This window comes from Cryptomeria japonica, chromosome 8 (assembly GCF_030272615.1).
Source record: "Cryptomeria japonica chromosome 8, Sugi_1.0, whole genome shotgun sequence".
Classification (NCBI taxonomy): Eukaryota; Viridiplantae; Streptophyta; class Pinopsida; order Cupressales; family Cupressaceae; genus Cryptomeria; species Cryptomeria japonica.
In genome coordinates this window covers 194340000-194354817 of record NC_081412.1, presented here as the reverse complement: position 1 = coordinate 194354817, position 14818 = coordinate 194340000, and positions in this window count along the sequence as shown.

Sequence of the window (14818 nt, the reverse complement as noted above, 5' to 3'; positions counted from 1 at the left end):
TTGTCGCATGTGATGATACTCTTTTTCTGCATGTAGGTCCTAGCACCTTTATTCTTGATTTGATATGTTGCCTCTAGAGATTTTATGTTGGAAGTCTTATGATTCCTTGAGCCTTATTTTAGTCGCGTGTTGTATGGAGAGTTATCCTTTGGTTGTTGGGTGTCAGCCTAGATCTAGAGTGAGTGGTATATTGTGTCATATCCTAACATGGGGGATGGTTCCTTATGATTCCACATGGTCGGGTGGTTTGATGCCCTCTTCCATTGAGATGTTCTTCATTGGATGCTCTTGTGCATGGATGTGGATTCCTATCTTCTCTTCATGTAGATGGATGCTTCAGTATAATCTATGTATTTGAGATTGAAATTATGTATCTTATATCATGAAGAAGATGTAATTATAAAGGAGTATTATGTACTTGTATCTTGTAATCAATGTAATCATATTTGTAGTAGATTTAGATCACTGTAATAGATTATGATTGTTGAAATCATTGTAAATGATTATGTCATAATTATATATTAATTATGTATGTAATTATAGATTGGAAGAAACTAAATGAAGTAGAGATGTACATGATGGCATTGAATGAATGTTCTTAATGGAAATGATATTATTCTTGGTTAAGGGATATCTCTATAATATGAAAAGGAATGAGTAGCTTGTGTTGGCAATTGAAACTCATCCGGTGGTTTCTAGTGGTTGAATATTGGTTTAGGGTTGTCATTGATGGTAACTCTTCATGGGGATCCAATCCAATGATCATAATTTTTTGTATCGGGTGTTAACCGGTAGCTGATTAACCGATATTTCAGCAAGAACAAAGCATTTTTGGGTTTGGAATCTCTTTAGTGATTGCGGTGCATTGAGTCATGTTCTTGGTGATTGGGGTGACTTAGAAAAATCATTTTGTTATTGTTTTGGTAATCCACACTTATCATTTTGGATCCAGTCAAGCCAACATGTGACTACACATTATACTTGTAGACCGACATGATGTAAAATCTATTTTGTGATTTCTGGTATATAAGTTTTGCATGGATGATCTTTTTGGTGGATCATACGATTGTATGCGAGTGAGTAGTGATTGAGAATCCATTTTGGTGCATTTTCATGTGCACATTCTTGATCCAGAAGCTAACTGAGATAGAGAACAAAGCAGATCAACATAAGGGAGTCAGTCAGTATATTTGGCACTCAACCGGAACTCATCCAAGCATTGTATATGCTATTGCAGATTTCATTCATTATAATTCATCATTGTAACTATCTTGTAAGTTAGTGAGACTTCCTTGAGGGTTGTAGCCTTCCGGGTTATTACAATTGTGCAGTGTGCTTGAATGCCTATGCATTCCCATTTTGTAATATTGTTTTTCTATTGGCCATAGTGGAATAGTATTGTGGGTTCAAATCCCACCATGGGTTTTCCCATTCGGGTTTCCATGCAAAAATACCAGTGTTATGATCTTTTGGTTGTTTGTTTTCTATTTCTGCATTTCAGTTTCAAGTATTTGCTTCAGATGGTTTAAAGTTAAGTTTGAAAATATTCTAACCAATAGATCATTGATTCACCCCCCTGTTAGTGATCCCTAATTTCAATAATTGGTATCAGAGCCTAGTTCCTCTAAGAAGCTTAAATGCTTGAGGAAGGTCCGAGAGATTGAATCAATGGATTCTAGTTTTTAGAGACAACTCAGTGTGGCACTTGAGGATCTGAGTACAACTAGAAATGAGATTTGTACCTTAAAGAAGAACTTGAATGTTGTTGATGATTTTATAAATGACTTGAAGGATCAAGAAAACACTTCTAGAGACAAGAGGAAATAATTCATGCACAAGATGAAGGAGAAAGAAGATCAAATCTTGGAATATTAGGTTAAAGCTGATGAAGTTAACAAACTTGAAAAAGAAAATTTTGCTTTGAAGAATGAGATGCACTCTATTGCGATGAGGTTCACTAAGGAGATTGAGGACCAGAAGAACAATGAAGAGAATCTGACACAATCATTGAAGGAAAGAGCTAGTGAATGCTTCATGCTTACCTATGAGAATGATCAGTTGAAGCTTGAATTGACACAGTCAAGGAGTAATGGTCAAGAACTTGAAAGATAGATTGCTACCTTAAGGGATGAACTTGCTACTGTTAATGAATACAAAGACAAATTCAAAGATAGATCATAAAGGCTTGATGAGATGCTAGAAAGTTAGAGACATGGAAAGGATATGTGACGATTTGGATTTGAGAAAGGTGAATCCTCTTGATCTAGACAAGGAATTCCAAATCTGATCAGAAGAAGAGAAAGAATCCTCTGGTAAGACAACCTAATTCTCATAAATTCAATGGTAGATGCTTTACTTGCATCAATTTTAGTCATATGGAGAATCAATGTATAAGTGGGATGGATAATAGAATGAACAACATGAACAATGTTCCTACCTTTACCAGTTAGTGTTTCACATGCAACAATTTTGGACACAAGTCAAATATGTGTAGAGTAGTAGTAAATAACTTCCAAAACAAACAATGTTATGCTTTTGGAATGTTTGGACATATCTCTAACCAGTGCAGGATAAGACCAAATCAGATGAACTTCAGACCTTCACAAAATAATGTAGTTTTCCGTTCAAGCAACAAAACTGGTCACATTGCAAAGTACTACAGAAGCAAGAACAGTGTTTCGGTAGACAAGAGAAAATCAAATGAGAAAGAAAAAGTGAAGGTAGAAGAGATAAGAGAAAAACATGAGAAGATGTGGGCTAGGAAAGATGAATCTAAAGCAGAAAAAGGATCTGCACCCAAATTCGGTGCAGGATCTTCATCTGGTAACTAGGGATTTACACCTTAGGGGGAACTTTTCATGAAGATTCTAAGAACCCCCTCTTCGGTGGTTTGCAATCAATTCTGGAAGGTTGCAGAAGGCTTAGATCAGACATGTTGATGTTATCCAAAATTTTCAAAATGGATTTGATGCCCTGATATGCGACTTCATGAAACTCATGATAATCGGTTGCATTTATTATAGTAGAAAATTAGGTTTTCAAAGGATAAAAGTGCATTTAGAAGTTTCAATTGTCACAATGTGATCAAGAGAATAGTGCAGAGAAGAAGAGAAAAGTGATTTGGAAATTTCAAATATGATTTCATCAATTCCAAAGAAAATTTCAGTGCCCTGTTGTGAATCAAGTTATTTGTCCATTCAGGCTATCAGTTTTTGCAAACCCTAGCATTTGAAATTGCTTCAACTTCTAGTATTGCTACCCCTTTGGTGGTTGAGATTAAGGATAGGGCCCAACCTATTTTCAATAAATACCCTTGCAAGTTAGTTGAGGATTGTTTGGAATGTGCATTTTAATCGGTGTCCTACGACGTGCTTCATAATGAAGATATCAGGGATTACATACACTATGATCTCAAGGAACTTGTAAATGCGGACATGCTGGATCTGTACAACAAACATTTGGCTGACGGTTTGGGAAATCTCAAACCCAAATACAAGGTGCTTCAAGATAAGGGTTTCTTGTAGTTCATTCACTTTCTGTTGTTCGGTGAAGCAGAGTGGATCCGATACATTCTTATCCATGTTCATAATGAGTTTATATGGCTTGAGAGGCCACATGAGATCACCAAGCAGGCGATTCGAGCTGTGATGGGCCTAGCTAAAATCGATGAGGTGCCCAACCTAAGGAAAGTATCGAATGATACAGTGATAGCCACCACTAGCTCCAAATTTGATAGTAGATTGATGACCATAAATGATATTTTGGAGAATGATGTGAAAGTTGAATCAATGGTGGTCGGTTACAAGGTTTACCAATCAAGAAGGTACAACTCTATCTCTGGTACTATCATTTACTCTGCATACTAGATGCCTAAGGATGATAAAAGGTATGACCTGTGTTCAACTCTCCAAAATGAGTTTCTTAGCAATTTGAAGAAGATCAAGAAAGACAAAAAGCACACTTTCAAATATGGCACTCTTCTTATTTTCTTGGCTTTATACTTCCTGAATGAGATACCTAGTGTGAAAGGAAAGGTCCAATGGGCCTATGATAGACACCTGGCCATGCAGATTAAAGAAGGATTATGGGGAATTGGTGATGCAACAATGAGAATATCTTCTCTCTGGGGATACTTTAAATCCTTTCAAGGAGCAATGAAAAGTAGAGAGAGGATCCCTAAGGAAATTGTGGAGAAGTATGAGCAAACCATATGCTTCATGACCAACAAAGATTAATGTCTAATGGAAGCAGTAGAGCCCAGAATAGTGTGGATCATGCCCATGGGGTATAAAGTTGATTCTATCACACTTGAGTTATATACCCAACATCTTTTGAGTCAACTGGTAGATCCCAAGGAAGGGAGATTCAAAAAATTCAAGGAAAAAGACCTTGAATTGCACAATCAATTCACTACACCTGCCAGAAAAAAAGGAAAGTCACAAAGATGACATAGGAAGTAGTAGTTCAGATGGGTTTTGCTTGGGAGGAGGTGAAGAAAGAAACTTAATTGTGACCCATGGTGTCTTCGAGCTGTGGAAAGGTTAGGGTTTGTGCCTTGTATTTATTTTGTTCTTTTGTTATTGTCTTTGACAGTCATGAATATTGCACCAAAATGTCTATTCATCGCAGATGGCTATTCAAAAAAATCACTCATAGGGATCACTACCTTTATCTCCTTTATCCATCATTTTATCTAATGATCAATTGATTATATAGTGAAATTATTTGGTAGTGACTTTTTCTTGTGACTGGTTTTTACCTTGAAAATTCCTTCTCTAGGGGTTTTTCTTCATAATTTCTCTTAATTGTATTTTTATTTGAGGACTGTATTTAGCTCAATGTATTTTCATTATGATTCTCTTTATTTATGCAGTGACTGCTATTGTTGCCATTAGACCTTGGCATTATTGATAATCTACTGCTCCAAAGATATTGAATTCCAATTCTTTTATGAATATATGATTTGGTATGAACTTTGATGTATTTTTTGAATTTGTTGAAGCTGATATGGATATGATTTATCTTTATGCCCTAAAACTATCCTTTTGTGGCTTTATTTCATAGTTTTTTGACTGGTAAACAACTCAATGTCCTTATCATTTTATGTTTTGATTGTGGAGGTGGTCTATGTGCCTTTGGACTGTAGCTTGCATGACTCACTGCTGATACTCAAGATTATTGATTTGATCTATCTTGTCTTTGTCACACAAATATTTTTTTGGACATTCAAACCAATGAATTATAATCATTTATTAATGGTACTATATTCCCATCATTTTAACTCATCTTTATTTTCATCTAAATCTTTTTGGAATCCATTTTTTGATAGTAAATAACCCTGCAATATTGTTCACTATCATTTACTGTGGATTGGCTTATTCATATTGTAATAAGATAATGTTTTTGGGTTTTCTATTGAATTGATCCTTGTTCCTTTGTTGTACCTTATAGGGTGGAAACATGTATATATTTCCTTATGGGAGTATAATCTATATTTGGTTGTCATACACTATTTTAATAGTAATATTTGTCCACATCTCTAGCACCTTGATATTAAGAATTGTCCTTAGGGGGCTATGATACATTGCACTTGATTAGTCACTACTTGTTTGCTTCTATTTTGTGCTTTTTATGACCTGCTATTGTAGCTTCTCTTAATTTTTTAGATTGGTTGTTCTATGTATCAACGCTATTGCTCAATAGTTGATATGTATGATTTCAATCTACTCTAAGATTTTTAATTATTGTCCTCTTACTATGACTATATTTGGTGGTTTCTTAGTAGATGATCATGAATGGATATTCTTTGATAATAATAATCAATCCACCATCCTTTTGGTGATAATGGTCATTCATCTCTTGAAGGTGTTTTTTCAGCTATTATGATCTTGATGAATGTTTTGATTAATGACAAAACTGTTGGCAATATGTTGGATATGGTTAGGTATTGTCATTGATGTCAACACTATATCCCAGTTGGATTTATCTTGGTTAGTCTTGGTGATCTTCTTGGTTTTGGTTGTGATTCTGATCCGATATGATGAGATCTCTGGATTTGGTTTTGGATGCTTATTCTGGTTGGTTACATACTTTCTATATTATATTGGTTCATGATATGGTGTTATGGTTCTTATTTCTTATGGTATTTATCAGTACTGGCTATTTTATGTCTTTACCGACATTCCTCCGCTATCCTAGTTAGCTTTACCAATATGCATTATTTGGTGACTTGGTCGGTGTATTTTGGGTCTGGCTTATGGAATTGGTTTCTTTCATGCTAAAGGTTTTTCCTGATTGTATCCTGAGCTTTTGGTGACTTTACATTGGATGGTGTGTTGTTATGATCATCCTATTTGGATCCGGTTAAACTTTCTATTATTTCACTGAGGGTTTCTACCAGTTGGTAAAGTGTATTGGATTTTGGTCTTATCAAAATCTCCAGCGGATATAATTGTTTGATTACTTGATTTAGGTCCATGCTATGTAATGTAAATCATAAAATTGGTCTGATGGTATCATGTGATGTAATTTTTGTAATTATGGGTTTATGGGTTTAGGGTTTAGTCAACCTTGTGAATAAGGTTGATGATCTATATTTATAGGTGACTTATTCATGTAACTTGGATATTGATGGTGTAGAACACAATATGCCATTGAGAGGGGGGGTGAATAAGTGGTTTTCAATATTTTAACCTTTTAATCCTAAATGTGTGTACTAGTTAGTTGTTCAGACGCTAAGTGAATGTACTGGTGATATAGGGGAAGACGAAAATGCAAGCACACATAAAAGGAACATCACATAACATTAGATATACGAGGATAACCCAATATGGGAAAAAAATTAGTGGGAAATGTTGTTGGAGTCTAGTGCTCCAATCCAGCCTCATAATAAAAAACTATATTACAATGATTTGGGGAAGCAACCAAAAGGAGCACCAAGCCCTATTGATTTAGGGCACCAACCCAAGGAGTGCCAACCCCTACTGATTTAGGGAACCAACCCAAGAAGCACCAACCCTGCTGATTTAGGGCACCAACCCAAGGAGCACCAACCCCTGTTGATTTAAGGCACCAACCCAAGGAACACCAACCCCTACACCAAGAAACAACTTAGTGATTACAATGAATTATATCAATTCAATGGTAATAACCCGATTACAAATGAGTTTTGTAACCTTTGCATATACTTCACCCTCTTGATTCAAATATCCTATGTTTCTCTGCTTCTCATCACTACCGGTTAGATCCTCCACAATCTGATTCACTGTTTCTGCTTCATCAGTTGAACTTGTTTCTCTCACTCCACTTCTTCTCTACTGGAATGTCTTTTCCTCACTTTGTTCCTTATCGGTATAGTCTTTGTTAGTATAATAGACAACTATGCTTTGTACCTACTTTATTGGTAAACCTTGAACATTACTAGTTGAACCTTGGTCTGCCATACCTTCTTATTTCTCTTCCTTTCACTTCTTGATCTACCTTCACTTCTGCAGTCTACTTTTTGACAGATAGATCAATACTTTCTCATCACACTTACCGGTTAAACTACTCTTACCAATTTCTTATTCAACACTTAGTCGCTTCAATGTTTAGCACTTAAAAACTTAGACTATTTTTTCTGCACTCTTCACTTACATCTGACATCTAACATTTGACCTTCTTCATCAACCTCAACAACAACAATAACTAAGAACTTCAATCTATATATTTATATTCAAGCTTTCCCGCCAAAACTATAAAATCAAACCTTGGAGCGCTTAGGGTTTCTTCTATCGACACCATATGTATCAAATAATATTTGATCTTGTCTTTCAGATAGATAACCTACAACAAATTAGATAACATGCCAAATCTTTTCATCCATTTACACGTTTACTAAATTTAGCAAACATAACTTTGCTTTAGTCAATCAAAATAAATAAACCAGCAACTTCCTTCTCCAGATCAACACGATGATCATATATCTTTCTTCGATCAACTCACCAAGAGTCATCCTTTGATCTGCTTCGAGCCGCATCCTTCTGCACTCAACTCATGATTTTCATAGTCTGCATTAACTATCGACCCAATCACCAACGATCTCATTCACTGACCTTTGCATGTTAGGTTTTCTACCTTGCCACCTAGAAGTTACATGTCTTTTTTATCATCATCCAAGTCACTTCACTATGTCAGTTCAAGCTCAGTTACTGACCACAACACACAACTAGTGTATACTTTATACAACCGGTCCTCTTGCCCCACCGGTCATGCAACAACTAGCCAACCTTTAAACCATGCAGTCTCCTATTCTATTAGTGGGATCACATCACCTGGGTCACCAACCTTGTCAATTTATATCATGCTCATCTTCATCTGATGGGATTCTTTCACTTCTTCACTTTATTTCATGCTGGTAGCCCTATTTATAGATTGATAGTACTCCTACCTTCATACCAGTAACATGCATGATAACATCATACCATCATTCTTCAACTATCATTGTATCAATCTGCATCTGTATTCCAGTTGACATCAACATCTTGGAGTGAGTACATGTCTACAAATTCCAAACCTTTCTTCTCCTTCATTTGTCCAGACATCATCTCAACCGGTTTGCCAAAGAGGCAAACTCATCACTTCTTATTCTTCCTCTTCTATCCTGGTATCTCATCATGCCTTCTCTTGATGATCGGGTGCACATCTCTGGTTTCACATGCTAGTGGATTCCTCATGTTCCACTTTGGTCATCTGGTATATGCCTTTAACCACCTACCTTATATTTCTTGTCTTACCTATCCCAGAGAGTTATAATGCATTCCATGCATGTTGGGAGATAAGCTCAGTATTATCACTTACCGGTTGGAATAGATGGACTGAAGCACTTAATGTGCCAACACCCAGTGGGAGTGGATGCTTGTCACTTGCTCATTCTTCTTCTGACATTGCACTAATATGACTTTACTAAAATTGAGTTGACAGAACTTCAAACAAACATAAGATCCAATAACCTTCCCATATGTCATCCTTGCAATCTGAGGCAGCACACTTTTTGTCATTCTTCTCTTCATCTTGTGACAACATCTTTATCCAGTGGGAGTCGTACTGAATTCCATCAATCAAATTGCATACTAGTTGCCTAGCCTTCTTCATTGGTTTAGCCTTTATTTCTTATCGGTCACATGCTTACTGGTTGGCAACAACACACTGTCAACATATCACTCACCGGTTGGCATTCTATATCAGTCTCCAATACTAGCTCACTAGTCAATATTTCATACTTACCAGTGACATGCTATACCGGTTGACATGAATGACAACACAATTCCAACAATCTCCCCCTTTGTAATTGATTTCAACACATGTAGTATCCAGTATATTACATGTTATCTCTCCCCCTTTGATAAAAATAGCAAAGGGAATTGACAAAACTTTCTACTGGCTACTTCTCCCTCTTTTACCATTATACTCAGCAACCTCTCATCCAGCAACACAAGAGATAGAGGGTTGAGACACCAACCTGATACCAATTGCATGTACCAACTGTATGTACCAAACTGATACCAACTGTATATTCTCCCCGTGTGCAGGTAACTCTCCCTCTTTGCCAAATTTTCCCCTTTGATATGCAAGTTGAGAACTTCTTCTCCCTTGTTGCAGGCAACTCTCCTTGAACCATAGATCTTAGGTCTTCTTTGTCTATCAGGTTCTAGACTGGGTCTCCAATATTCACCTTATACTGATAGAGCTAAGCATGCATGATCTACTAATGATATTCCAGGTCCATGATATCCATCAAAACTTATGACATGATCTTGCATGACCATAATGCCAAACCACATCACTATCATGTGAACTATTAAATCAATTAACTTAAAACTAATACATGCATATAAGGTCGACTATCGGACCAACACAATGTCATTCAAAACTTTTCCAACATCACCTGAGACATAGTTTCTTCAATCCAAGCCATAGGAGTCACTGCAATGATCTCGGATCACATTGACTCACATAATCTACAATATCGATTAATATCCATACCAATAACATACTATACATGCCAGTTTTCTATACCAGACCAATATCTCCACCAGAACACCTTCCTCTCACCTCTGTCATCTTGTGTCAAATGCTACTGCTATCAATTTGTAGTTTAAGCCATTCATTGACATATGCAACAGTAATACAACTCACATAAGTAGATGTGTATCTAAGGTAGTAACTACATACACTGCCATTTCATCTTGTTCCTTGTACCGACAGTAGCTTGTCCTTCCATTTGTCCTTTACAAAAATTGGGGGTGAATAATGTGATCAATATGCATCTCCTTTAAAACTTAGTAGATATCACCTATGCATTGGATGCATAGTTTCAGTCCATGGTTCTACTCTCTTTCTTCTCTCTCTATACCTGCTTGATCTCCCTTTTCTCATTTGCAAAATTTGGAGCAGTGCTAATTTTCCTCTATTGATTGGTCCTTGCTCCAACAACATTGTTGTACTATCAAATTGTGTTCATGCCAAATAAATGATTGGATAAACTTCTATTAAACCAGTTTGATCCTCTTCTTTAAACCATGTCAATGTAGCCAACTACTGGTTTCAATAGACTTCTTTACCTTGCAAGATTATTTCTCCTTTTGTTCCATGCAGGTCTTTGATTCTCATATACTCTATAACCTCTTCCATATTGAGCATAGTTGTTACACCAGCTATCATGTGACTGAAATCTCTTCTTCCTACATTCATGGCTTCTATGAGGAAAACCATTATAATGTTAATAAACATGATTTCCATTTCTTGGAATAGCCAAATAATTCTTGTTAGCACAACTGGGAAATGGCATACGCAGGTTTCTACATTTTGCAGTCTTATGCCCATATGCATTACATCTTTGACAAACTAAATTGTTATTCCTGGGAGAAGCAATTTGTCTACTACTAGACCTCTTTTTACATTCATCTTCCCTATGACCATAATCTTTGCATGAAAAGCAGTAACCAAAGAAGGAGGGCTTACATCTTACAAATTTATTTTGCCAACCATGAGGTGATCTTACGGGCTTGGTTTCTCCATTTCTACTTTTCTAGGGATTGTTCTTGGGAACAATAGAATCTCTTTGTCTTCCACTGGCAGGAGGTCTTCTTGATTGTTTTCTCATGTTCTTATTTCTGATGAGGCCATCTTCTATCATCTTACCTTTTCCTTTAGGATCAACATTGTTCCTTCTTGCAACATTGGTCTTCATCCCCGTGTCTTCACCGGTTTTAGTTAGGTCAACCTTCTTCCTTGGAGCATTTCTAATTGTGAAGGTGTGAATTTTGTTGTTTCCATATAGGGAGACAAACTAAATGTCTTTATTGGAGACATCCTTTCTTGTGGAGCACTCACTGTTATTAATTCCTAATCCTCTGGTATCCTTGGAGTGCTTTTGTTTGTTCAACATTTTATTCAGGGCATCAATGCTACCATCAAACCAGATCCTCACCTTGAGCTCATCTGGGCACTTCTCAAGATCTTTTCAAAGATTCTCCAATTATCCTTTTGGCCTCTAACATTATTTATCCTTTGTCTCCACTTCTTGCTCCAACTCCTCACATCTACACTTCTTGGTATCAAATACTGATTTTAATTCATCAGTCATCCCTTTGGCTTCTTCTAGCTGAGTTGTCAATATGCATATGTTTTTATTTGACTCTTCAAGGCATGTTCTCAACTAGCTGCATTCTTCATCAACTAATTTTTTGTAATTCTTAAATTCATTTCTAACATTTTTCAGCTCTTCTAGGGCACTTACTAGTTCACCTTCAATATCAACTTGAGCCTCAAATTTTTCATCATCTTCATCACTGCCAAACACATATTTCCAATGGGATTGATATGTTTTATCCCTTTTAGCTGTGTGCATCTCACTTTCTATCTCTTAAACCATGAAGAGATGGGTTTCTTATTCATCATTGTTGTAGCAGTTGGCCAATCTATCTTCATCACCTACACATGTGTTTGTTCTATTATTTCTCTCAAAATTTGGTTCTGTAGTGCTAGGTTCATTTCCATAGAGTTTCTTCAATCTATCCCACAAACTTTGCAGATTTGCATCTATCCACCTTTGATGAAACATCACCAGAAAGTCCACTAAGTATATCTTTCATGGCTTCAAAATTTCACATAGATCTTCTTTATGCTTCAGGATTAGTGGGAGGACTAATAGGACTAGAGATACTATTAACATCTAACATCCAAACATCATAACCTAAAGAGGACAGGAAGACTTCCATTCTGCAACTCCAAATGAAATAGTTTGACCCATGAAATACTAGAGTAGGGATTGACACAGAACTGAGCATTGTGTTCACAAACCAGAATCTACGCAAGCTAGAGAAAGCTTATATAACTAGAAACCTAAGCTCTAATACCAATTGTAGAACACACGATGCCACTGAGAGGGGGGTGAATCAGTGGTTTTTAATATTTTACCCTTTTAATCATAAATGTGTGTATCAGTTAGCTGTTCAAACACTAAGTGAATGTACCGGTAAGATAGGGGAAGACCAAAATGCAAGCACATCACATAACACCGGATATACGAGGAAAACCCAATATGAAAAAAACCTCGGTCAGAAATGTTGTTGAAGTTTATTGCTCCATTCCTGCCTCATAATAAATAACTCTATTACAATGATTTAGGTCACCAACCCAAGGAGAACCAACCCCTATTTATTTAGGGCACCAACCCCTACTGATTTAGGGCACCAACGCAAAGAGCACCAACCCCTGCTGATTTAGGGCACCAACCCAAGGAGCACCAACCCCTACACCAAGAAACAACTCGGTGATTAAAATAAATTATATCAATACAATGGTAATAACTTGGTTACAAATGATTTATGTAACCTTTGAATATACTTCATCTTGCCGGTTCAACTCTCCTTTGTTTGCTTCTCATCATTGTCAAATCTATTCACTCTGTCGCTACCTCACCGGTTAGATCCTCCAAAGTCTGATTCACTATTTTTTCTTCATCAGTTGAACCTGTTTCTCTCACTCTGCCTCTACTCTACCGAAACCTCTTTTCCTCACTCTGTCCCTTACCAGTATAGTCTCTATCAGTATAATAAACATCTATTTTCTGTAGCTCATTTACCGATAAACCCTTAACCTTACCGATTGAACCTTGTCTGCCAAACCTTCTTGTTTCTCTTCCTTTCACTTCTCAATCTACCTTCACTTATGTAGTCTACTTTTTGATAGATAGATCAATACTTGCTCATCACACTTACCAGTTCCTTCTCCAACACTCTCAGTCACTTTAATGTTGAGCACTTAAACACTCAGACTATTTTGTCTGCACTCTTCACTTGTATCTGACATCTAACATTCAACCTTCTTCATTGACCTCAACATAAACAACAACTAAGAATTTCAGTCTACATATTTACATTCAGGATTTTTTGCAAAAACTCAAAAATCAAACCTTGGTACGCTTAGGGTTTCTTCTACTAAAACCATCCATATCAAATCATATTTGATCTTGTCTTTTAGATAGATAACTTGCAACAAATCATATAACATGCCAAATCTTTTCTTCCATTTACACGTTTACTAATTTTAGCAAACACAACCCTGCTTTATTCAATCATAATAAATGAACCAGCAACTTCTTTCTCTATATCGACAAGATGATCAGATATCTTGCTTCGATCAACTCACCAAAAGTAGTCCTTCGATCTTCCTTCAGCCACATCCTTCTTCACTCAACTCATGATTTTTGTAGTCTGCATTAATTCTCAACCCAATCACCAACTACCTAGTTCACTGACCTCTACATGTTAGGTTTTCTACTTTGCCACCTAGAAGCTACATGTCTTCTTTGTCGCTATCCAACTCACTTCACTATGTCAGTTCAAGCTCAGTCACCAACCACAATACACAACCGGTGTATACTTTATACAACCAGTCCTCTTTCCCTACCAGTCAACCTTTGAACCATGTAGTCTCCTATTCTACTAGTGGGATCACATCAACCTGATCACCAACCTTGTCAATCCACAACACGATCATCTGATGGGAGCCTTTCACTTCAGCACTTTATTGAATACTGGTAGCTCTGTTTACCAGTTGACACTATTCATGCCTTCATACTGATAACATGCATGATAACATCATGCCAGTAGTCTTTAACTATCATTGCATTAATCTGCATATGCATTTCGATTGACATCAACATCTTTGAGTGAGTCTATCATGCCCAAACTTTTGGGCATGAACGAAATACTTTTTTTTTTTATACAATTAATTATATGCAACCGATGCTTCATTAGAGGTGACAACTTAACAGGTTGTTCCAAGCAGAATCTTAAATTATAATAAAACATTTTTCTAATGTGAACGATGAATAGAACAAATTTATCTAGAAGCCTTAGGTTTCTATAAAACTCTTAGACGACAAAGTTAGGATATTCCTAACATATCAAATGACGATAACTCCTATAATCAAACGGAACAAAAAAATGATTTTATAAGGACAGTAATAAATTCACGTCGAATTTCCCTTTTATTACAGTGGCAAATTATAATTCTTAATTAGATCGACTTCTACTAAATAGGCATTAATATAATTACTTGATTCAATAATAATTATTTATCTCCTAACAAGTTTCCTTCATCCGTGATAATACATCCTTCCTTTATACTTGATTAAATCTTGCGTCTATAAATTAATTATTAATATGATTTTAACGTAATAATATTAATTAATCGAGCAATTGAAAATTGAAGTGCCAAACGTTAAAACGTTAATGGCTTTATTTAGTATAAGATTCCATCTAGGCTAAAT